We start from the raw sequence: 25,934 nt of genomic DNA on the forward strand, positions 1-25,934 counted from the left end.
CTGAATGAACATGGACATTTGTTTCCTGTGTGTGTTGAAAGCTCCTGAATGTCACAACCTAACATGATGTACTTCTTCAGTTTGCCATGCCTTCTTCAGATAGTGTTAATTAGGTCGGCTCAAACAAAACAAAAAAAAAGGCTGATGTACATCTGGAAGTCGTAGAGAGGCTGAGCGCGGTGGAGCGTTACGGGAGGATGCCACTGTGGGTTCTGCAGGGGAACAGGAGAGCGGGCGTCAGAGAGATTATCGCACATTTTTATACGAGCCAAAGGTCAGAGGGAGCCGGCAGAGTGACCCTGGAGAGGAGAGGAGAAGAGGGCAGTGACCCAGCGGCGTGTCCCAGGCACAAGCACTCGCGTCAGGGGCCAGACAGAGCCCCAGCTCACAGTTTCCCCTTCCTCAGGAAGGGAGAGAGAGAGAGAGGAGATGGGCTGAGTCAGCCAGGCCGGTCCCTGGTGGTGGAGTAGGATGACGCGGAGGGAGGGAGGGAGGGAGGGAGGGTGGTTGACATGATATTTCTTTTTCCCCTCCTCCCTTCCTCTCCTCTGCCAGGCATACCAGCCTCTGGAGTGTAACACGGAGATACAAAATACAAACACAGCTCACGCACAAGCCCACAAACTCTACACACACACACACACGCACATATATATGACTGCTGCTAGTGTGTGTGTGTGTGTGTGTGCACTGTGTGTCAGTGTATATTTGTGAATGTCATGTGTATGTGCATGTGCCTTTATTATGTTTGCCCAAAAGGAAATGTCAGGAAGCCTGGCTTTTAAGGGGACTTTTTTCATATGTGAGTATGTGTATGTGTGTGTGTGTGTGTGTGTGTGTGTGTGTGTGTGTTGGATTCATCTGCTGCACGAGTCCTGTACCTTTACCATATTCAGTACATTTCCCTGTGGCAAAACGCACCGGTCATCCCCTGAGTGTGTGTGTGTGTGTGTGTTTGGGGGGGGGGGGTCCAGTTGAACAGAGGCGACAGTAAACAAAGCCCATCCCTTGCGGGTCAGTTTTAATGATGTTGGCGCGAGGGACGGGAAGACGTTTGTGTGTAGGCTAAACATGCCGGGCCAGCGGTGTAATAAGAGCCTGACTCGCCGGTTGGTCATTTTTTCCCCCTTTTCCAGGATGTTTGCAGCGAGTGAGTGAGTGAGCGCCCCTGCACAGCACGTGCACAGAGCAGACAGACGCGGACCACATGCAGACTTAGTGTCTCAGCCTAACACCCTCTACTGGTCAGCTGGATGTACTGCAACGCTAACTCTGCAAGCCTTCTGGATGGGTGACTTCTGAAGTGAACTGATGCACTAGCTCTAGAGAAGATTCATACAAGAGAAAGTTTTACATATCATTTCAATTGATATGATGCATTCAATGTATTTAGCTTTTTGCTGTGCAACATGTGTACCTTAAACTTTCATGCTCAACAATCTAATTGTCCACTCACCTAAATGTTGAATTTAAGCCCATTTCTCCTCCCTACAATCAATAGTATGAACAAATGGTTTGTCAATGATTCATTCATGCCTACAGTGGATCTACAGATAGGATTTTTTTGTTCCAGGCTAAAGTGTTGTGAGTTGTTTTTTGTTTTTTGTTTTGCATTTTATTTATGGGCGCCTTTCTGAACAGTCAAGGTCACCTTACAAAATCAACAATAAAACATTCAATCCATTAAACAAGCAATCAGAGAAAACAAGCAATAAAATAACATGATAATACTATTAATAAAAAAGATCAAGAGAAAGGGGTGGGGTCAATACAGTCAAAACAAAATGCAAAAAAAAAAAAAAAGTTGTTTTTTACACAGAATTGTCTCGGTATACCAAACCTATTCAAAGAGGTGGCGGTAGTGTTGTGGCTAAGGAGCTGGGCTAGCATGCAGTAGCTTGAAAAGTCGTGCGTTCAATTCTTTGTTTCTATCCTTGTTCCCTTGAACAAGGCACTTAACCCTGAGTTGCTCTGGGGAGAGCTGCTCTTGTAATATAATTGACATATTTAAGTCACTTTGGATAAAAGCGTCTGCTAAATGAACATAAACGTAAACAAAAGAAGAAGCCACTAATTCCATTGTCACATCTCCACACTACTTGCAGCTCCCTAGTCATGGACATCGGCATCAACTGACTCAGCAGCACTCCTGCTGGCGAGGCCTTGTCTGTGCGATCGGATGGACGTGGATTCATTAGCGCGTGCATGCGGATGCCACAAATCAAATCGGCTCCCACGCAATCCAGCAGTCACCGAGTTAATAGGGAAGGGATGACAGTAATCACACAGGGTCCCGCCATGACACCACAGCACCAGTAATGGCCGACATCCTCTCCCAAATTACACGGCGATGCTCTTCTAAGAGGGTGGTTGAGGACAGCTCAGCCTTAACCACGGCGATTAAGAGAAGGGTTCGACTCACACTGAGACAATGACTGAGTTTTGCGTGTCACCCTGTAGCACTGGAATAAATCTGTGGGGACATATGTAACCTCTTTGGGGGATTGAAATATTGTAAATATGCATGAGCTCAGGATCAGGGGTAAAAGTCTGGATTAAAATGGCCGTTGCTGACGGTGCACTGGAGTAAATTACATGTTGGGGATGTCATGCCTCAGTTGTTAACTTAATCTCACAATAGGATATAGGTCAGTTTGGAATTGAGTTAGACGTCTTCAGGAGAAAGCTCAGGGTTTGACCTTGTACATAGACACATATAAAAATATCATAGACATAGACAAGGGCCTGGTCTTTGTGTTAGGCCTTCTTGTTCACTTGAGTGCTGCCAGTTTCCCAAACATTTAGCATAGCATTTATTGAGATAAATAAAAATGGTACCGCAAACAGATTTGCAGCATTCCTTTGGAAACCATTGCGTGATAACTAAAACCCATTGCTAAAAATACACTGTACTTAGCATTCATACATTCATATATTCAGTTAGCAAAGGCCTGGTCTAGACATGGAAACTAATACACAGCGGTGATAAGACCAGCACTTAAATGCATTCTGCGGCACACTGAAACTCTATAACCCCATGAAGCCGTCAGCAGACCCCGATCCGCCACTGTTTAGTGTTGTGTGACGGATCTACGGCACATTACCACCTTAATGAACACCGCGCTCGGAGCCCAGAGTCGGACGCCGCTGTTAGCTGGGGCTCGGACAACGAGGCGCGAACAAGCCAGCGGCACGCACTGCTGACCCCGCCAGCTGCTTTTACGCCACAAAGAGACGTCAGAGAGGGGAGCCAGCGCGGACTTGTCCCCGGCGCCCTCGTTGACTGTCTACTCCAGCGTCGGGCACGGGCACACACACACACACACACACACACACACACACACACACACACACACACACACACACACACACACACGCTCAACATGAAGCTAGGCGGACAGGCAACCTGGCGGAGCTAAGCTGCCCTCTTTGACACGCACGGGACTCCTGTTTGTTTTCATTCGGTGCAAGGGGGAGGCCAGCAGGGCCCGGTGCTTGGGTTCACAGCCACGCTACAGGCCAGGGCGCCAGATGTGGACTCTTCCTGTCAGCTGGGTGCTGATCAGACACACTCGTTGTGTGTGTGTGTGTGTGTGTGTGTGTGTGTGTGTGTGTGTGTGTGTGTATGAGTGTGTGTGTGTGTGTGTGTATATGAGTGTGTGTGTGTGTGTGTGTGTGTGTGTGTGTATGTGCATGTGGGTTTGTGTATATGTGTATGTGTGTGTGTATGAGTGTGTGAAAGTGTATATGTGTGTGTTTGTGTATGAGTGTGTTAAAGTGTATATATATATGAGTATGTGTGTGTGTGTGTGTGTTTGGAGGAAGGTCGTTGTCCCCGCCACAGTCAGCGGCCGATTCTCATTAGTAGACACTCTGATGTCTGTCCTTTTGACGTGAGGCTTGACTGCGTTAAAAACAAAGAGAGGAAGTCTGTGAGAGATCACACTGGAATTCTGTTTGCACATATTCTGTTTGCACATATTTTGCAAGGCATGGAAAAATCAGATTTTTTCTTTTCTTTTTCTTTTTTCTTTTTTGCTGGCACTTGACTTTGGGTTCGTGATAACGTAAGAACATTTCTTTTCTCTCCTCTCCTTCGACAATGTCAAAGGAAGATGAAGTATTCCTCTGTTTTCTCCCTGTGCAGTTGACTCAGATGTAATTGGTTTAAATCACGTTTGATCAAGACATCTTGTCGTGAGAGGAAATCGTGATTTCTTTTTTTTTTTTTTGGAGGACTCGGATAAAAGAAAGAAATAATCAACAGCTTCAGTCATCTCTTTGCACTCTATGGCACGCTCAGTACAAACCATCTGCCGCAAAAAACAGGACGGATCTGTCACTGTGTTGGCGAGCGAAAGTCAAGCTCCTTTCAACCTGCTCTCCCCCTTAAATCAGAATCCTCCCCTTTTCCAAACAATCAATCGCTCAGTCAATCTATCAGCCAGTTTCCTTTTGCACGAGAAGAAGGATGAAGGAAGCAAACAGTATGATTTATTCTATTTCATTTCTTATTTCCTGCCTGGCAACATTACACTAACCCCCGCCACCACCACTACCACCAGCTACCCCCACCCCACCCCACCCCACTACCACCTTAACAACCCCCATCCCCCCACCCCCCCCCCACCATCAACCCTCCCGCCATCCGCCGATGTATAAAGATCCAGAATCCCATAATTAGCCTCCCAGACATTGTGTTTTGGGGAGACAGATGTTTCATTCATGTAAACGTTGTCCGTGGGCCAAAGGTGCAGCAGCAGCAGCAGCGGCGGCTTTCCTGATGTTGAGGTATCCGTCGCCGAGAGCAACCCTCTTGTAGCGGTGCATAAACATTCCCAGTGCAAACCATGGCGATCGGGAAAGGTCATGGGGATGAACGGCCTGCACCAGTGCACCCAGTGAGGCGGTGCAGGAGCTGTTTGTTTGGTCCCAGACTGCACTGTGCACTGAATAAGGCAGCTTAGACCGAGCTGCAAGATCCTACCATTCTCTCTGTCAAAGATTAAATGGATGAGTGTGTGTGTGTGTGTGTGTGTGTGTGTGTGTGTGTGTGTGTGTGTGTGTGTGTGTTTGTGTGAAAGTGAGACCTCCCTTTGCATCTCTATACTAGCTCTTTAAATAGTCCACCAAAGCTGTGACTTAATGTCTTCTGATGGACTTCTAATGTTTGTGTGTGTGTGTGTGTGTGTGTGTGTGTGTGTGTGTGTGTGTGTGAGAGATAGAGAGAGAAAGACAAAAAGAGAAGGGAAGAGACATGTATCCATGAGATTGTTCCTGTTTGCTGACTGATGCCGCATACATCCACATATATCCATCCTTTTTCTTGGCATAGCGGTTAGGAGCCTGTCTATTCTATTGACACAGGTAAATACCCTGACCCCATCTCTATTCTATTGACACAGGTAAATACCCTGACCCCATCTCTATTCTATTGACACAGGTAAATACCCTGACCCCATCTCTATTCTATTGACACAGGTAAATACCCTGACCCCATCTCTATTCTATTGACACAGGTAAATACCCTGACCCCATCTCTATTCTATTGACACAGGTAAATACCCTGACCCCATCTCTATTCTTTGCAGGTTACTCATGCCCCAGGCAGAGCAGCTCCTGAGTAGGCTGTCATGTTCCCTCGCCCTACCATTCTGACTGGGCTCTCACGTATAAACATTTACATGTCTGTCTGGGCAAAACACAGGCAAGAAAATAAACAAGACAATTACACTTCTCAGAACCTTTCATTTTTCTCTCTTGCTGACCTCCCGTTCCTGTTGTGAAGGTGGACAGAGCAGACCGCACCAGACAAGACTAGACCGGACTAGTTCAGACCACAGCAGAGAGGATCGCTCCAAGCCAGTCCGGCAACCGCTCCAGCTTCAAAGGCCTTAAATTCATTGACCCAAGAGAGTGACCACTGTGACAACTGACTATCGGTCAGTCTGTTCGGCAAAGCCACCATGCTGTTCGGGGAAAGAAGACATTAGCACTGGTGCATGTTTTATACCCAAAGGCATCTTGGTATACTGAATTAATTTCAATTGTTCTTTGTCTGTGACCTCCATCCATCTTGGGTTGCTGTCTTTGTTTGCGTGTGTTTTTCTGGGGAAACAATAACACCTTACACTTGTGGTGTTTGTTCTGGACGAGTCGTGGTTGTTGTGAATGCCTTTGCAACCAGGGTGTAAACGTTCTGCTCGCTCCCAGAACATGGGGGAGCCGAAAGTGCATGCTTCAATCTGCGTGAGAGGAAGCATAAACCAAGTGAAACGAGGATGCCAAACAGAGCTGTGTGCGTGCGTCAGTCCCGTCAGGAACAGCAGCTAACATGACAGCCTACTGAAAACGTCCACAGCTGGCTGAAGCAAAACTGTTTTTTTTTCACATGTTCAGGAATCAATTTTCGGCCCTCTGATGTCCATGTGGGTTGAAGAAGAAGAAGAAGGGAAAAAGAAGGTCGGACCAGCCCCATGAACACCCCCCACCCCCCCACCACCACCTCCACCCCCTCTCTTAAGGAGGGATAAATTTATCTGCAGTTTAATTTTGTGCAGAGTTCTCAGTTCTTCGGCCCTGCTCTCTCGCTATGGCAACATCTGCAGAACACATGACAATGCAGAGTATTTCCCCACCTCCAGCATCACCTCTTCTTTTTAACAGGCGAGAAAAAACACACTCTAAATTTGTTCTGGAATGGAAAAATGTCTGAGCGAGAGAGAGCAAGAGAGTGTATGTGTGTGTGTGTGTGTGTGTGTGTGTGTGTGTGTGTGTGTGTGTGTCTGTCTGTCTGCATGCGGGTATGTGGGAGTGTGTTTCTTTAATAAGAAAGCAAAGAGAGGAAGAAAGTGAGATCATGAAGTATATCCACACTCCCTCTGCCTTTTAACTTGCAGCTGGAACACTCTCCGCAATCCACGCGCTCCCCGCCATCCTCCCCTTTCTGCCGTAGCAAGACAGACGGTAAGAGACAGAGGAAAGGGACGATGAGTTACGAGCAGTGCTAAGTCTGTCTCCTCCAATGAGCACAGGCCCTCTGACTCGGCCAGCTCTCACCCGCAGCAAGGTGAGAGATGCCGGGGTGAGGTTGTGAGAGGAAGAGGAAAGGAGGAATGTGACCCAGCTGGATTCCCATTGTGTTGCTGCACCGGTGAGGGTAGATGAGGGTGGGGAGGGGTGGAGAATAGTGTCCTCAGAGGACTTAGGAAACTACCCTCACCTTTGCCGTGGCAGACACACCATAATGAGGATTACAGATGCATCGTACAATGTGGCATGCATATGGAGCTTATTCTGCAGCCTCAATATATATAAATATATATATATATATATATATATATATATATATATATATATATATATATATATAGCTTAATCTAATTAGGTCGAGTTTGTTAGAGGGTTTGCCAGGAACCCTTTAAAAAGACATTAAAGAATGAACATCCTACATAATTCTATCAAGCTGAAAAGCTCTTTTATGAAATTAGATCGGATGTGTTTATGGTCATTTCATCTTCATGGGCAGTGACAGAAGTGTTTGTCTTTAGACTCTTCTCACTGAATGCCCCTGTCCGGATTATTTCTGAATGGTCTGCTCTATACCTCGTCTCATTGAGGGAAAATAAAAATAAAAACTGATTTTGGTGTGCACGGCTAAATCCATAACACACACACACACATACTGTACACACACAAACAAACACACACACACACACAAACACACACACACACACAGAGCACACACACACACAGAGCACAAACACACACACACAAACTTCCTTTCTCATATTCCGCTGGGGAAGGGGACGCTGGCCAGTTCACTCCCGTATAGCATTACCCAAACCCTTGTCACTGTTTGGAAGACCTCATCCTCATCAGCACGCGGCCGGCCCGCCTGTGTGTTCCGGGGCCAAGGCATCTCCAGAGACAGGGAAGCTGAGTATGCAAGGACCAGACCATACCTCCTGTAAACATCTGCAACATGGATGGAGGGCTGAGGGCTGTCGGAAAATTGAGTGGTAGTTCATTATCCACTTATCCACTTACTTGGCCGCTGTATACAGTGCAGGAGAGAGGGGTGTGCGCTTTAAATAGATCAGTTTTGCTGTGCTTTGGTCCAATCTTTAAAGGACTTAGCTGCTTTCCAGAAGATACAAAAAATTAAGACTTTATGTTTGTTTGTATGTGTGTGTGTGTGTGTGTGTGTGTGTGTGTGTGTGTGTGTGTGTGTGTGTGTCAAAGCCCACAGCAAAGATTTGCAACAAAACAAAACTGTTGAAAACATTAACATTATTAGTTAAATTGTGCTAAATCATAGCTTCAAGGTTTCATTCTGTTTGCATCTCACTGTTATTGTGATGTGTCGTCACTCAGTCAGTCAAGACATGACATCATGACAGAGTTTTGGTCAGAAGAGAATAATTACGTTGGTTTGAGAAACACCAATGTCGGTAAAACATCAGTCAAAAAGTCATAAAAACAAACATAATGGACTGTTATGACTGTTAGCAAGTCAATAAGTTGGTTAACTTTGCAGCCTAAGTAACCTGCTAATTTATATCTGGCTACAACAAGCAGAGTTACACAGGTGTTGCTATGGAAACCATTCATGTTGTTGAAAGAACACACTGGCAGTTCCTACAAGGGCAGGGACATCCTTCTCCATTTTCAAAAAACTCCTGAAGACCCAGCTCTTTAGAGAACATCTCCTCTCATAGCAACACTTACAACAAGTCTTACTGATCCTAGCACTCACCAGCCGTCTTAAACTGACAAGTAACTGTTAAAAACAGTACTCACTGATGTACTTATTCTTACTGTACTCTAATGTTTTTAAATTGTCCTAAAATTGTTGAGAATTGCTCTAAAACTTAAACTGTTTACCATGTTGTTAGTCGCTTTGGCTAAAAAAGCGTCAGCCAAATGTAATGTAATGTAATGTAATGTAATGTAATGTAATGTAAAAAGAGGTCCCAGGAGTCTCCCCTTCTAGAACAATTTGTTGCAACAAGTTACTCTTCTCATTTTTGGTCTGAACTCACTTCAGCTCTCACTGTTTGTGTTATTTCATATATACTGTATATTGTAAGGGGGGAACCATACCGCAGTGGTAGCATCAGTGCCCTGTACCATGAATATGCTCAATACCCACGGGGATCCAGGCTCAAGTCCAGCCTGAGGTAATTTCTGGAACCTACTGCCCATATCTCTCCCTCACTCATTTCGTGTTATCTCCACGCACTGTCCTTTCAAATAACTGCTAAAAAGCCCAGAATTTCACTTTATGTACATATCTTGTGCATGACCATATCTCCTAACTTTGTATCTTGCTTGCATCTGTGTGTGTGTTTGTATGTGTATCAGTGGTGTGTTTGTGTTGGGAACATTAAGGGGTAGGATGCACAGCGTTTAGCCTGACCCTGCCCTAATTAAAGGAGTGGTGCGGTGAGGACAGATGTTGTGCAGGCCGACCCGTCTGTCTGTAAAACATTAGCATCGGAACCAGAACCAGCACCAGATCTCTCCCCTCCCTGTGGGGAGTCCCTCGAGAGCCGCGGAGCACTTGAAAGCCAACGTGTCTGGAGATCTGTGTCTGGAACACAAGCTCTTTGGGTCATTATCCCCACCGAGCCGAGCACCTCACAAACTCAGCTCGCTCCACAGCTCTGCTCTGTCAACAGCTCCCGGACATCATTGGTATTCTGCGGGCCTATGTGTGGTTGAATACCCCCCCCCCCCCCTCCCCAAAGACCCCCCTCCTCACCCCTCAAGGCCCAACCTCTCATTTGCCAAGAGCCTTTTCTGCTGGGTGAGAAAGAGACATTTATTGAAATGGATGTGAGGAGGAAGCAAAACATGTCTGGGTTTTCTGGCATGGCATGGCTGTGGAGCTTCAGAGCAGTTTAGAAGAGAGGCTCCACAGACTGCCAGCCTGCCCTCAGATGCCTGGACAGCCTCTGCTTTCTCACCAAACTCCCCACCAGCCTGGACAGCCTCTGTGTTTTCACCAAGCATACTCCGAGGTTCATTTTGTCATTCATCACAGTTTACATTTATTAATTTAGCACAGCGGTTCCCTTTTTTCCCCCCGCATACTACCACCTACATCCTGCCTCGGCTCCCGTACGCCCACCATCCGACACATAAAAACGCCCTACATGATAACAAATAACAAAAAAACATTATGAAACAGAAAGAACAAAGAGAACATGGGCTTAAGATTTACAAAAAACAGTGGCAGTTCTATGATTTTTCTGAGACAGGGGCCATAAAGGGGCCACATCATACACTGAGGGGCCAAGAACTGGTCAACATCCATACACAGAAAATCCCTTGTTCAGTAAGGCAGAGGCACGTTGTCTACGTGATATGCAGGACTATACGCAGTATACCCAAAGTCCTTTTAGGCAAGTCCCTCCACTCGACGGCCATATTGCAACGCTTTTTGGGCACTCATCGGGCATCCTATTCGGCAGAAATGTGCTTGCGCAAGGCTTCACGACACCAATCTTGCTCCAGCGGCGAGTTCACAACACATGATTGGCATGATGTCTTCACAACACACCATATGATTGGCTCAATGTATTCACATCACACCACATGATTGGCTCAATGTATTCACATGTTGACGTTTTGCCAAGGAAGGGGTGGGATATGTGTAGACAACGCCGTTACAAACTAGCCCCATGCATTTCTATGGAGGATTTTTTGAGTGCTGTGTCTCCTCATTAGAAAGTCTCTGGTAAACCCACTTAAAAAGTATCACCATCTCAGTATACCCACTTAAAACAGACAAGGATAGGTATTAATATTTGGGGTTGATCACAGTATACCCACTACAGCTAACTAGACTACACCACAGCAGTAAGGTGCATACCTTTCACCAGTCTTACCTTGTTCAAATACTTGAATGCTAAATGCTAAAAAACAAAAAAGCCAATACAATTCTTAACAATTTTCCCATTTATTTATAATGTGCATTGAAAACACAATATAAAACTAAACTATAATAGACACTTCAGTGGAAATACATTGATATTTTAAAAAGAAATCATACATCATCATACACACATTTTTCGTTCAATAAAACTGTTTCCCCTTTTGTTGATAAGAGAAACCACTTTCACTGCCAGTTTGCGTATGTAACCGGCAGACTAACTGCTGTACCAAGTTTGTCCTCCTGTTCTCACCGTAGCTCCTCTCCTATCGGTCACGCCCTCCAGTTAGCTTGCAGGTGGCTATGTACTCATTAGCGTCAATGGCACTTTCTATAAGACCGGCACCGGAGGTGGGCTAGTAAGTGATCCCTAGGCTCCGTACGTCCTCCCTACACTGTGTTCGCTGTGCTGTCACCTATGAAAGGTATGTGCCAATGCTCCTTTTTCACTGCAAACATGTTATTTTAGCCAGCTGTTTTTAAAGTGCAACTGTTTGACAACAGGTATTTGGCTGTGTACCAGACGCTTCCGGGTAGTGTTTTGTTGATCTACCGAAGGTATTTACAAGCACTACACCGTAGATGATTGAACTGTATGGTCCTTTTGTAAATGCCTTCACGCACATTCACAGCATTGTCTTTAACGTAGGTCTTGACTGAAAAGACGCCGTGTACGCGCAGGTTGCACTTTCTATTGGGAGATGCGTTAAGGTAACATTGGCTGTATATCTCAGTAAGGTTTGCCATGTAATATGTGTGTGTGCATGTGTACATATGTATGTTTATATGCATGTTTACAGTAACTGGATCTACTATAATGTGTCATGTTTCGCTGTAAGTCCTTGTGATTTAACTAGCCAATAACCTTTTATTATGTTGTATGTGAGCGATGCTTGTGTGTGATTTTATGTAGGTTTGCGTACTGGAGAGATACCAGGGAGTCCCATTTCCATTCATGTTGAGTGCTGTATTCCTAGAGGTAAAAGGAAACCGTGTTGTATTGTATCTGTATTGGTTTAGGCTGTATTTACCATAAACAATGGATTTTAACTGTGTTTGTTTACTCCTTTAGAAAGATTGCCACTGCTGCTTTGCCTCCTGTAGATTTAAGTAATTGTAGCTCTTGCCTCATTTTGTTTTCTTTCTTTTGTTTTGTTTGTCCGATTGATTTGGCCTAAACATAGGCGTGGCTGGTTTCATTTATTTGCCCTCCGTCGTGGTGTGTCGGCAACAGGTGTGGTATTGGCTGCCCCAGTATTTTGCTGCGGTAATGTGTGATGGTAGTAATGCTAACATCTAGCTTTCTTGACCCAGCCAGTTATTGCCAATAGCAACCATATCTTCCCTTCTCCCCTCCAGAGAAACAGAGTGTTGCAGCTGTTCCGCGGGGCAGGTTGCCGGATCTGAGTCCTCCTCTTCGTGTACTTCACACAGTATTTGTAGTGGTAACGTGCACCTCACTATTTGCAGTGATCACTCTTTGTAGTACCTGTGCCTATGCGAGCGTGTGTGTGTGTGTGTGTGTGTGTGTGTCTGTGAATAGGCAACAGAATCCGCAGCACGGGTGGTGTGTCGGTCTCACTCCTCTTCCAGGACAGGTAACCGCTCCCGAACAGCTGATCAAATTAACCCTACTTGATTACATGTAATATTCCTGGTGGCAGCCACTACCTTCCTCTTGCTGGCCTATTGGGCCTAATATGTACTGCACTCCATCCTGAGAATCAAACCCAAGACTGACTTTTTAACTGAATTGCTTGTGAATAAATATTGTTTATTTTTTCATTGAAATACCACGTCTCTGTCATTACTGGCTTATCTGTGTGCGAGAGCCCTCTTGTCTAAATCAAGGTGTTGGAGGTCTAGCTAAAATACATCTTGGTGTGAAAGGCCCCAAGTGGCGTAGTCGAGCACTCTATAGTCAAGACTCTTGTCATCTGACTCCCGTGGTCACAATCTGGCGTAGTCGGCAGGATCAGTATACAGAGACGTGTATTTCATTTGTTTTTTTTTTTGTCTTCCCCCCCCCCCCCCCCCCCCCCTTATATGTTTATGTGTTGTGTTCTTTTTGCTATTGTTTGAGAGGCAATATACCGTAAAGCAGGTAATAGAGGCAAAGCAGCAGCTGGCACATCGGGGGACCTGACGATTCTACCTTGAGGCACCACCTCACCGCACCCTCTTGTGGCCACCCCAGAAGTAATCTAGCCCTTCTGTTTCAGCTATGGCTGAAGAGTTACAGGAACTGAGGGAGCAAGTGCGGCAGCTTCAAGCGGACAAGGAGCGATTGCTGTATCTCCCTAGGGAAAGGAAATGTCCTGTGTTCAGGGGCAGATCCGGTGTTGGTATTGATGAATGGGTGGAAGAAGTGAATGCGTGTGTGCGTGCAAGACATTTGGGTTCACGTGACCAGGCCTATTTTATGTTTGATCATTTGGATGGTGAAGCAAAGGATGAGATACGCTATAGGCCTAGGGCAGAGAGGGAAGACCCAGACCAAATTGTATCTATCCTTAAAGACCTTTATGGATGTTCAACATCTTATGTTGCCTTACAAGAGCAGTTTTTCTCCCGGAAACAACTTGATGGCGAGTCCCTACAGGAGTATTCTCATGCTCTTCTCTCTTTAATGGATAAGGTTAAACAAACTTCCCCTGGATCAGTGCCCCAATCTGACTTGCTGCTGCGTGATCAGTTTGTAGAGCATGTCATCGACTCTGATCTTCGTAGAGAATTAAAGCGGTTGGTACGTCAGACTCCAGGGCTGTCCATGTTAGAGGTGCGGGCTGCAGCCATTCGGTGGGAGCGTGAAGGTAGGCCCAGCGACTTCCCCCGAGGTAGAAGTTATTCAGTCCCTTCCCTCTGTGCTATGCAGACCTCTAGAGGTCAGTATATTCCCCCTCCCCCGGTGAACCTGGCTAGTTCAGAAATGGCAGAATTGAGAGCGATGTTGCTGAAACAACAGGAACAGATTAATCTGTTAACTAGCAGTTTGACTGCTTTGCAGGGACCTGCACGCCATGTCAGGTCCAGCCGCCCTTCCCCAGTCATCTGTAGGCGGTGTCAAAAACCTGGTCACTATGCAAGGGAGTGTGACAATGAGCGAGTGGTTTCAGCACAGCCCTTAGCTCCTCAAACCCATCGTCAGTCTGGAGACTCCGTTTCCACCTCTCAGCTGACGGAAAACTAGCTCCCTCCAATGTGCAGAGCCACACGTTGGGTGGGGGCAATATGGGCTCTCAGGGTCACAACCCGGCACGCCATACGGTGTTGTCTCTTGTTGGACAGTGTCCCAAGGTAGCTGTTAGGGTAGGGGGAGTAATTGTTAACTGTTTATTGGATACAGGGTCCATGGTGTCCACTATGGTGGAAAGTTTCTTTGTGGATAATTTTCAAGACCAGCTCCAGCATTGTCATTGGTTGCAGCTTCGCGCTGCAAATGGTTTAGAAATACCCTACACAGGCTATGCAGAGTTCACGGTTGAGTTGCTGGGGAGGGTAATCCCTCACCGTGGCTGGTTGGTAGTCAAAGATCCACCAGGTCAGTCTCTTTCATCTGCAGTGCCCGGTGTGCTGGGAATGAATATCATTCGAGAATGTTATGATGAACTATTTGGCCAGCATGGCCCCGCCCTGTTCGATCTCCCACCAGTGGTTCATGCTTCACCTCCATGGCAGAGAGCCCTGCAGCATTGCCACCAAGCCAAGTTCAACTTCCCTGGAACTAAAACGGGGATTGTTAAAGTTAGGGGTCGGAGGCCCATCCATATACCTGGCGGTACTGTCAAGTTGGTGCCCGCCACCTGCTCTCCCCAGTTCGGTAACGCCTCTGCCGTTCTTATTGAACCAGCTACAAATTCGTTACCTGAGGGCGTTCTTGTGTCACCTGCCCTAGTTCATGTAGAGCGAGGTACAGCTTTTATTCCTATTATTAATGTTGGGTTTTCTCGTGCTACACTTTACCCCCGTAGTTCAATAGGTGTGGTGGTCCATGTCACAGTGGAAAGCCTCCCTACAGGGATTACTGAGGTTGTTCAGGGCACTAATACTGTTACGGCTACCCTTAAGGCCCACACTGGACAGGTTAACTGTGTGACTGAGCAGATCCAGGCCATTGACTTATCCGTGCTCTCAGAGTCTGAACAAGAACACGTGAGGGCCTTCCTGCTGAAGCATGAGTCAGTTTTCTCAGCTTTTGAGGGTGATCTTGGCTGTACCAACCTGCTGTCACACGACATTCCCCTGTTAGATGACAGGCCTATTAGGCAGAGGTATAGGCGTCTCCCCCCTTCTGACTATGATGCTGTGAAGGCCCACTTACGGCAGCTTTTAGATAGTCAGGTCATCCGGGAAAGTAGTAGCCCCTATGCCTCTCCTATTGTTCTGGTGAGGAAGAAGGATGGCAGCCTTCGCATGTGTGTGGATTACCGACAACTCAATCACAAGACACGGAGGGATGCCTTTCCACTTCCCCGCATTGAGGAGTCCTTAGATGCGTTGTCTGGGGCACAGTGGTTTTCCACGCTAGATCTGACTAGTGGCTATAACCAGGTACCAGTAACGGAGAAAGACCGCCCAAAGACTGCCTTTTGCACGCCCTTTGGGCTATTTGAGTTCAATCGAATGCCCTTTGGGCTGTGCAATGCTCCAGGCACCTTCCAGCGCTTAATGGAGAGGATGTTTGGGGCTCAAAACTGTCAGTCACTCCTGCTGTACCTGGACGACATCATTGTTTTTTCGTCTAGCATAAATGACCACCTGTCCCGCCTAGATCTGGTGTTGAGCCGACTCCAGAAAGAAGGCTTGAAGGTAAAACTGGAGAAATGCTGCTTCTTCAGGAAGGAGGTCCAGTATTTGGGCCACTTAATCTCCTGTGACGGCGTGTCTACGGATCCAGCCAAGGTGTCTGCCGTTGCCAACTGGCCTCATCCTACCACTGTCTCAGAGCTGAGGTCTTTCCTTGGATTTGCGAGTTACTACAGGCGGTTTGTTGAGGGGTTCTCAAAACTAGCAGCCCCATTACATCGTCTGGTAGCTGAGCTAGCAGGGACTAAGACGAGGAAGGGCCACGGACCACGGCTAGATGGAGCCTGGACAGACGCCTCTGAGCAGAGTTTCCAGGAGTTAAAGAGGAGGTTAGTGAACGCACCTACCCTGGCTTTTGCTAACTTCACTCTTCCCTTCATCCTTGAGGTGGATGCCAGCCATATCGGGCTTGGAGCAGTGCTCTCACAAGAGCAGGAAGGCAAAGTTCGCCCAATTGCCTACGCCAGCCGGAGTCTTAGCCCTGCCGAGAAGAACTACAGTTCCATGAAGCTGGAATTCCTGGGCATGAAATGGGCAATGACTGAGAAGTTCCGGGAGTACTTGTGGGGCCAACAGTGTACAGTCTGGACTGATAACAACCCTCTAAGCCATCTGGATACAGCCAAATTGGGAGCGACCGAGCAGCGATGGGTAGCTGAGTTGTCTGCCTACAACTACACCATTCGATACCGTTCTGGTCGATCAAATAAGAATGCAGACTCTCTGTCCAGACAGCCCCCTGCAGAAGGCCCCAACCCTGTTTCAGGGCTATTAGCGGTCGGAACTGCTCTACCTGTGGCCGTACAACAAGCTGCTCGACGAGAGGAATGTCTTCAGGTGACCCAGGCGGCCATGTCTGTCTTTCCTTCTCATACCACTGAGGATCTGCAGGCACTACAAGGGGCAGACCCGACTATCAGGGCCTTCCTCCCATTCTGGCGAGAGCAGAAACCACCTAACTCTACAGCCCGTGAACGTCTACCTGGACCAACCAAGGTATTGTTCCGCCACTGGGATCGCATGGTGGAAACTGCTGGTCTGCTTTACCGCCGGATTCACCGGCCTGACGGGGGTGAGGAACTTTATCAACTGCTGCTGCCAGCATGCCTAAAGGGTGACGTGCTGAAGCAGCTGCACAATGATCACGGCCATCAGGGCATCGAACGCACTACCGAGTTAGTGCGGCAGAGGTGCTATTGGCCGGGAATGGGGGAAGACATCAGACAGTGGTGTCTAGACTGTGTGCGATGTACCCTCGCCAAATCCGCTCACCCCAAGCCCCATGCGCCCATGGGACACTTGCTAGCGTCCCGCCCAAACCAAATCCTAGCAGTGGACTTCACCTTTCTGGAGCTCTCCAGAGATGGTAAGGAACAGGTTTTAATTATAACTGATGTGTTTTCTAAGTTCACACAGGCGGTGCCCACCCGGGACCAGAAGGCGGCGACAGTGGCCAATGTGCTGGTCCGGGAGTGGTTTTTCCGATACGGGGTCCCCGCTCGGCTGCACTCTGACCAAGGCCGCTGTTTTGAGTGCTGTTATTTATCAGCTATGCAGCCTGTACGGGATCCAAAAGACTCGGACGACACCTTACCACCCGCAGGGCAACGGTCAGTGCGAGCGGTTTAACCGCACTATGCATGATCTGTTGCGCACGCTCTCGGCTGAGCAGAAGAGCCATTGGCCTGAGTATCTCCCTCAGTTGGTGTTCAGCTACAACACCACAATCCATCAGTCAACGGGTGAGTCTCCGCATTTCATAATGTTTGGTCAGGAGCCTCAACTACCTATTGATTTCCTTTTGGGCAGGGTACCAGAACCAGAAGGTGGCAGAGTGAGTGAGTGGATGCAGGAACACCAGAGACGTCTAACCGTGGTCTTCCATGGTGCTAAGGAAAGGTTGCAGGCGGCTGCCGCACGGAGGAAGGAACGGCATGACCAAGGAGCCAAGAATGTTCCATTGGAGGTAGGACAGTTCGTCTATCTTCGAGACCACGGAGTGAGAGGGCGCACCAAGATCCAGGACGCCTGGAGCCCAATCCTACATCAAGTGGTTCGAGCCCCACCCCCTGGTGGTGTGGTATACTCCGTAGCCCCCGTGCATGACCTCAATGGGAGTCGGCAAGTACACCGGGTGATGCTAAAGCTTGCCCGCCAAAACCACCGCCCAGAGCCTCCCGATGTACCCTTGGAGCCTATGATAGCAGCTGATCATGAGACTGAAGATCACACCGGTCAGTGGGTCGTGGTGAGGGCACCCGGAGTCCAGACACAGCCTGCCCATCTTGACCCAGTGGCCCCTCCCCCTGAACTGTCGGATCCATCTAGCCCCCTGGTGCAAGTCGACCCGTCTGCTCCGGCTCCATTAACTCCTACAGCAGCTAGCCCTGATCACGGCGCCCTAGCTCCACGGCGGACCTCCCGGACCACTGCTGGAAGACATGGAAATCTCCATCGGCTCCCGGTATCAGTGGTGAGTAGGACAGACGGGGCTACGAACCCCCAGGTACCTGGCTCTAGCAGTAATATGACAGCAGTTTTCAGACCCTGGTGTTAATAGGACCCTGTTTTTATTTGTTGTCCTAGATCCAGTGCTTTATTTTATTTTTATTTATCTGCGGGACGCCGATAAAGAATGGGGGGGTAGAATGTAACCGGCAGACTAACTGCTGTACCAAGTTTGTCCTCCTGTTCTCACCGTAGCTCCTCTCCTATCGGTCACGCCCTCCAGTTAGCTTGCAGGTGGCTATGTACTCATTAGCGTCAATGGCACTTTCTATAAGACCGGCACCGGAGGTGGGCTAGTAAGTGATCCCTAGGCTCCGTACGTCCTCCCTACACTGTGTTCGCTGTGCTGTCACCTATGAAAGGTATGTGCCAATGCTCCTTTTTCACTGCAAACATGTTATTTTAGCCAGCTGTTTTTAAAGTGCAACTGTTTGACAACAGGTATTTGGCTGTGTACCAGACGCTTCCGGGTAGTGTTTTGTTGATCTACCGAAGGTATTTACAAGCACTACACCGTAGATGATTGAACTGTATGGTCCTTTTGTAAATGCCTTCACGCACATTCACAGCATTGTCTTTAACGTAGGTCTTGACTGAAAAGACGCCGTGTACGCGCAGGTTGCACTTTCTATTGGGAGATGCGTTAAGGTAACATTGGCTGTATATCTCAGTAAGGTTTGCCATGTAATATGTGTGTGTGCATGTGTACATATGTATGTTTATATGCATGTTTACAGTAACTGGATCTACTATAATGTGTCATGTTTCGCTGTAAGTCCTTGTGATTTAACTAGCCAATAACCTTTTATTATGTTGTATGTGAGCGATGCTTGTGTGTGATTTTATGTAGGTTTGCGTACTGGAGAGATACCAGGGAGTCCCATTTCCATTCATGTTGAGTGCTGTATTCCTAGAGGTAAAAGGAAACCGTGTTGTATTGTATCTGTATTGGTTTAGGCTGTATTTACCATAAACAATGGATTTTAACTGTGTTTGTTTACTCCTTTAGAAAGATTGCCACTGCTGCTTTGCCTCCTGTAGATTTAAGTAATTGTAGCTCTTGCCTCATTTTGTTTTCTTTATTTTGTTTTGTTTGTCCGATTGATTTGGCCTAAACATAGGCGTGGCTGGTTTCATTTATTTGCCCTCCGTCGTGGTGTGTCGGCAACAGGTGTGGTATTGGCTGCCCCAGTATTTTGCTGCGGTAATGTGTGATGGTAGTAATGCTAACATCTAGCTTTCTTGACCCAGCCAGTTATTGCCAATAGCAACCATATCTTCCCTTCTCCCCTCCAGAGAAACAGAGTGTTGCAGCTGTTCCGCGGGGCAGGTCGCCGGATCTGAGTCCTCCTCTTCGTGTACTTCACACAGTATTTGTAGTGGTAACGTGCACCTCACTATTTGCAGTGATCACTCTTTGTAGTACCTGTGCCTATGCGAGCGTGTGTGTGTGTGTGTGTGTGTCTGTGAATAGGCAACAGAATCCGCAGCACGGGTGGTGTGTCGGTCTCACTCCTCTTCCAGGACAGGTAACCGCTCCCGAACAGCTGATCAAATTAACCCTACTTGATTACATGTAATATTCCTGGTGGCAGCCACTACCTTCCTCTTGCTGGCCTATTGGGCCTAATATGTACTGCACTCCATCCTGAGAATCAAACCCAAGACTGACTTTTTAACTGAATTGCTTGTGAATAAATATTGTTTATTTTTTCATTGAAATACCACGTCTCTGTCATTACTGGCTTATCTGTGTGCGAGAGCCCTCTTGTCTAAATCAAGGTGTTGGAGGTCTAGCTAAAATACATCTTGGTGTGAAAGGCCCCAAGTGGCGTAGTCGAGCACTCTATAGTCAAGACTCTTGTCATCTGACTCCCGTGGTCACACGTACATTAAAACAAACACACACACACACACAGCATGTGAGCAACAACTACATCATATTTACACAATTTTTTCAACAACTTATTTGGAATGGTCTTTGAAGCCACCGTCTTGCTTCCAGTTAGAAAAGCCTGATTCTGATTTGAAGACTGACGATGGGTCACGCAGAATAGTGGTTAATAACTTTGCAATGATAGCTCACATTAACTACAAAAACGTAGCGTTAGCTATTAGGCATGTATTCTCATGTTCATGTTAGCAGCTGCCAAACGTTTTCCTCAAGCAAAAAAAAAATTGAACGTTACTTACATTTGGTAAGGCGCACGCACTAGCGCATATTAATTTCGGACCCCAAACAAACAGGATGTCCATTTCTCTGCATTTCATATAACACCATTTCAAACACTTCATACATTACCTTCCCATAGGCTACATAAAATCTATCAGCATGCTAACAAACAATCAAACCTCAACTCAAGTAACCTAACGTTAAGTTAATGTTAACAGTTCACTGACTAAGTCAGTTAACAGTTCACTGCAAGCTTGCTGCTGCTTCGTAATTTAATTGACAAACTTAACATATTGTGACAGCAACAAATATATGTCCCTTTCACATAATGATGATAACCAACATAGAGATTTGTGACTTACCAAGAAACTTCTGTGGAGGATGAAACGCTGCCATTGGTTCTTCACGTTAGAATTCTAGCTGATACTTTCGTTAGCCAAATGTATCGGTTCTTCACGTTAGCTGATACTTCCGTGAGCCAAATGTATCGTTTCTTCACATTAGCAGAGACATTTCTGGTTAGCCAGTTTTACAGTTCACTGTGTGCTTTAGCTTTCAAGCTTCATAGGTGCATTACTGCCACCAGTTGTTTGGGAATGGAATTGCATCTCTAATCGTCGTTCTCAACAAGTTTGACACTTATTGATGATTGACGGTACAGGGGCCAGTCAGGGGCCAATGAAATTTCAGATGGGGCCTGGGCCCCTGTGGCCCCGCCCCTGACAAAAAAAAAAAATTTTTACATCTAACATTGCCCTTTTCATCTCGCGTACCCCCTAGTGGAAGCTTGCGTACCAGCGGTGGTACACGTACCACAGTGATTGGCAATGCTAACAGGTAGGCCAAGTACACAACAATCATTAATATATTTCAGCTTTCTAATGTGATTGATTACTGGCTGAAATATCCCTAATTTAATGATGTTTACAAACGTATCTAATGATGTTTACAAACACTGCCTGGTATGACTTCTTGGGTGAACCCATTTCTCTTGGTTCACACTATTCAGAGACCTTCTTTGCCTCTATCCGTCTTCTTAACCATGTGAGACTGCTTAACATTTTTCAATGCAGACACATCACATACACACACACACACACACACACACACACACACACACAAACTCACCTCTTGAAATACACACCATGTGATTTGTCACAAGGGCTTATGAGCATTCTTTTTAAACAATTTAAGCACATTTTTATGTCATCCAAAACATCCCACCACTTATTAAGTACATGATTCATAACATTCAGGTATATGATTCATAAACTTAAACTGGCCTAACATAGACTGGGGAAATATTCATGCTGAATACTTTATTAGCTTGTCAGGATATGTAATAATGGTTTTCATTCAGATGATTATAATACTCATTATGATTATGAGTATTAAATACATTTTAGTTGTCATTCAGGAATAGGTTTCAGCAGTATATTTGAAGTCAGATATTTTTTAATTCAAAACGCGGTCATTGAGGCATTACAAAGGAGTCATTGAGATTGAACCATCAATATGTGTGGAGACAATGCAAAGCTATTAACTCAGGCGACTGTACAAACAACACATGCATTACAGTGGGAAGAAAACTGCTTATTCATTTTAAGAGGCATGTCCATTTTTCTCCAGCCTCTCTCAGACTTTATTGGGCAATGTGTTCCTGGAAAGATTTTCACATGGCCCAAATAATAATAATAAAAAAAAAACAAATGTAGAGAGAGACAAAAAAAGAAAAGAGAGAAACAGAGCTCTCCCTCAGCTCTGTCAGGGAATGCGGTAGGTCAGGTCGGCACCTGAAGTGGTGGTGGTGCCGTAGCAAACGGTTCCTCATAAAACAAAAGGTGTCAGCAGACACACGGGCTGAGCGGTCCCTTCGGTCACTTGCGCTGTAATCCAGCACACATAACTGCTCTACGCGGACTAGTAAAGCAAAAGCCCCTTGAGCCACTGTGCGTCTCTCCAAAGGATACGGTACAAGTGTGGGCTTTTACCACTGTTTGCTATGTCTGTGCTGAAATTCATGTCATAGAGTCAGCAATGATGTATGCAATATAAAACTGTCTTCCTGTTCTGTAAACATTAAACACAACAAAACCAGATGGATTTGCAGTTTGGCTAATGTGCCTGAGGTGCTACTTGTCCCTTGTCCCAAGAAATCATTGTCTACTTGTATTGTATTATACATATATTTATACTATATATTTGGACATTAATATAATATCATAGTTGTTAACACCTAAATAAAATACTATAAAAACTATTAGAAAAATAAATGATTGAACATTACCATAACAAGGCATTTAATACCTTACCCGCATAGTACCTTAACTGCAGAGATGTATTGCCTGAATATAACAATTTCACCTAAAAGTCATAAGCATGTCCTATCTGGTAAGTATGTCTGTCTGTCTGTCTGTCTGTCTGTCTATCTGTATTTATTCAGTCGGCTTTATAACCTTTCTGCGCCAAACCACGGAGTTCCTCTGTGTCCCAGTCTCAGCTTGCCGTTTGCCACACACACATTTTATAGTGTTTCTTGGCCACCTCCATCACTGTAGCTCTTTTCCTTTCTTTTTTTTTATCCCCTCTTCCTTCCTCTTCTGACTCTCCTTGGTTTCGTCTTGTGTTTCAGGAGTCACATTATCGTCACAGGCATCTCAGCACACTGTGCAAACAGCAGCTAGCAGCCAAGCCACACTGGGCCTCTGAAATGAAATGCTTATTTGAATGGGGTGGGGGTTTGGGTTTTTGGAGGGAAGAGTGGGGATGGGTGCCGTGAATAGAGTCAAATGAGAGAAATGGCTCTCACTGTGAAGATAAGTTATATGAACTCCAGCAGCGAAGGCAGAGCGATTCCCACCAAGTCCACTGACACCAGACATGTGATTTAGGGGATAAAAAGAGAACTCGCAATGTTTCAACTGCTGGAATTGGAATGTCACTGTTTGTATTTTTCTCCATGTGTACCCCCCCCCCCCCTCCCCCTAACACACACACACACAAAAACAAACAAAAATATCTGAATCTGCAATCTGCAAGGAGATGATGGTTGCAGTGACAGAAGTCCTTACCACCTGAGATGTTCTGAAATCAAGTCAACACTTCACTGAGAGCATTCAGAACTCCTAGTTGCTGGTCAGCTTGAAATGAGATTTTGTTAGTCTGCTGAAAAAGTAAGTCTGCTGAGGATAACACAAATAGCTCTATGAGTCATGTTGCTTTATTAGAAACAATTACCATGGGTTTTCTACCTGGGAAATTTTACCAATGAACTTGTGGCTACACTGCCAATTACTGAAAAAGGCCCAATATCAACAGCAGGTCAAAGAAATGAGACACATGTGAGAATGATAGAGGAATACCTTTTAGCATCTTAATTCAAACACAGGCACTGGCAGCACGCTCAGACCACACAACCTGCTGTTACAAGAGGCTAACAAATTACAGCAATGAAAAGTGGCTAATCATTCAGTACCTCACCAACAGATGTTTGGCCAATGTGAGGAGAAAAGTTCACCCTCAAAGAAAATGACATAAACCTGATGCCTTGATTTTATAACTATGGTGAGAGCCAGAGGGTAGGTAAATGTGTTTAAATATGGTTAAATTATAGAAACATGATTTTATTTTATTCTAAAATAAGACTAACAAACAATCATGCGTCACATACTGTACAGTACAATCCTGCTATCACCCTAGTCTTACATCTAGAGTGTCAGGTATATGTATGATAGTATGTATGTGACCACACAATCGTAAGTGTAAGATTGTTAGTCCACTGAGATCTTTAGTGTCTGCTTGTTCTTCATTTAACCCAGGGGCCCTATAATCATTTCTCATGTTCAGTTTTTGCCCACTTTTTGCAAAGAATTGGTAAGAAATCTTCTGGCATAAATGTGAGGGTCCAAACCCAGCATTTGCAAATGTATGTAGAGGGTATCATAAAACTCTGCGGGGGTAATAAAATTGATTAATTATTGAGCTATTCACAATTTTACAAGAGAACACCAAGTTCTTTTATTGGACTTACCTATTTCATTGAAGGCCAAAAATACCAGATTTGAACATTGGGGGATTTATGCTTTCATACAAAGTATTTGGTGAGGGCAGTCCGAAGCAGCTGGCTTTAGCTATTCTTAGCCACTAACACAAATCAGTCCTGTTTATTATGACAACAAATTACAATAAAAAAAAAAACACAAACCTCGCAGCCAGGTGGGAAAGTTGAGAGATTCTGGCATACCTTAAGAGCTTCTAGCTAATGATGATCAAGTGAAAATAGAAATGATCTTCCAGTGGTTGGGTAGAGATGAGAGGAAATGCTTTTTGATAGTCACTTGATGGTACAGATGCAAAACAGTGTTCATGAACATTTATTTTATATGTATAAACAATTTTATTAGTCTAATTTGTCTACTTTTTAATGTCTTTAATCCCCAAATAAAGTATGTTTGATATGGATCGACTTACATATGTTTGAATACGTAACGCTTCAATTTAGTATGTTGATTGAGGATGCGTGAGAATGACTGTGCAATGCTAGTGAGCCACAAGAAAACCAAAATGTCTCCAATGAACTCCATGAGAAAGAGGGGCAGTATTAGGTGCTGGATGTGGAATTGAGCAACATTCCTTTTGAGCCATAAAATAGCGCCTCACACAATTTATTACCCACAATCCCTTTCATTCCAGCCCTTACCTGACGTATGCCGTGTCACGAAGTTCAGTCACGGGTGGAATCATGTCGGAAACTTTTTCTTCTGTTCCCAGGCCTGAATTCTTCCATTTCATACCAAATTTGTGTTATCATTATTATTTAATTCTGTGTGGTTGAAAGACTCAAATGCAAACCACCTGCAGATCCATGCCCCCTCCACCCTGACTCTAAAACACAAACCTCTCTCTCTGTCTCTCTCTCTCTCTCTGTCTATTTTCTTTTTCTCTCATTCTCTCAACTCAGAGGAATTAACTCCACATCTTCAATCTTCATCCATCTATCTTTCTGTTAATTATGTATCTCTCCTTATCTCAGATTTGGCACCCATTGTCTATTCCTGTACTCTACACCACACACACACACACACACACACACACACACACACACATACACAAATATACAAATAAACTCTTCACTGTTAATAATTTGGAATCCAGAGTTATGAATTCCATGTGTTTTAGCAGGTCCAGAGGGCAGAGAGTTAATGGAGCTATTGTGTGACCCTGATACCACAAGAGTTACACCCTCAATCAGCCTACTTCTCCATCACATTTATTACATCTCTTTCTCTCTCTTTCTCTCTCCCTTTCTCCCCATCATATTTGACTGATATCTAGCAGACGTTTTTTATCCAATACAACATGAACTCGCAACAACAGGTTTAGGATTCTACTGGATGCCGTGAACTAACCAGCAGCCCATTTGTAGTCTTCATGTGCATATGGTATACCATTCTGCACGTCTACAGTGAGTTAGACTCAGTGCTGAGCAGACTCATGAGTCAACTTCAG

The 25,934-nt window shown here is 45.6% G+C and overlaps 2 long non-coding RNA genes across 4 annotated transcripts; both read left to right on the forward strand.

Annotated features, from left to right (window-relative positions):
* Positions 1-11,150: 11,150 nt before the first annotated feature.
* Positions 11,151-12,909, forward strand: LOC121712088. Of its 2 annotated transcripts, XR_006032505.1 has the most exons (4): positions 11,151-11,364; positions 11,444-11,497; positions 11,589-11,650; positions 11,853-12,909. It is a non-coding gene; the product is annotated as an uncharacterized LOC121712088 (long non-coding RNA). The 2 variants fall into 2 exon arrangements; XR_006032504.1 differs by having other exon boundaries at positions 11,589-12,909.
* Positions 12,910-17,602: 4,693 nt separating this feature from the next.
* LOC121712087 lies at positions 17,603-20,130 on the forward strand. Of its 2 annotated transcripts, XR_006032503.1 has the most exons (4): positions 17,603-18,615; positions 18,695-18,748; positions 18,840-18,901; positions 19,104-20,130. It is a non-coding gene; the product is annotated as an uncharacterized LOC121712087 (long non-coding RNA). The 2 variants fall into 2 exon arrangements; XR_006032502.1 differs by having other exon boundaries at positions 18,840-20,130.
* Positions 20,131-25,934: the final 5,804 nt, after the last annotated feature.

The sequence above is a fragment of the Alosa sapidissima genome, chromosome 6 (genome assembly GCF_018492685.1).
Source record: "Alosa sapidissima isolate fAloSap1 chromosome 6, fAloSap1.pri, whole genome shotgun sequence".
Lineage (NCBI taxonomy): Eukaryota > Metazoa > Chordata > Actinopteri > Clupeiformes > Clupeidae > Alosa > Alosa sapidissima.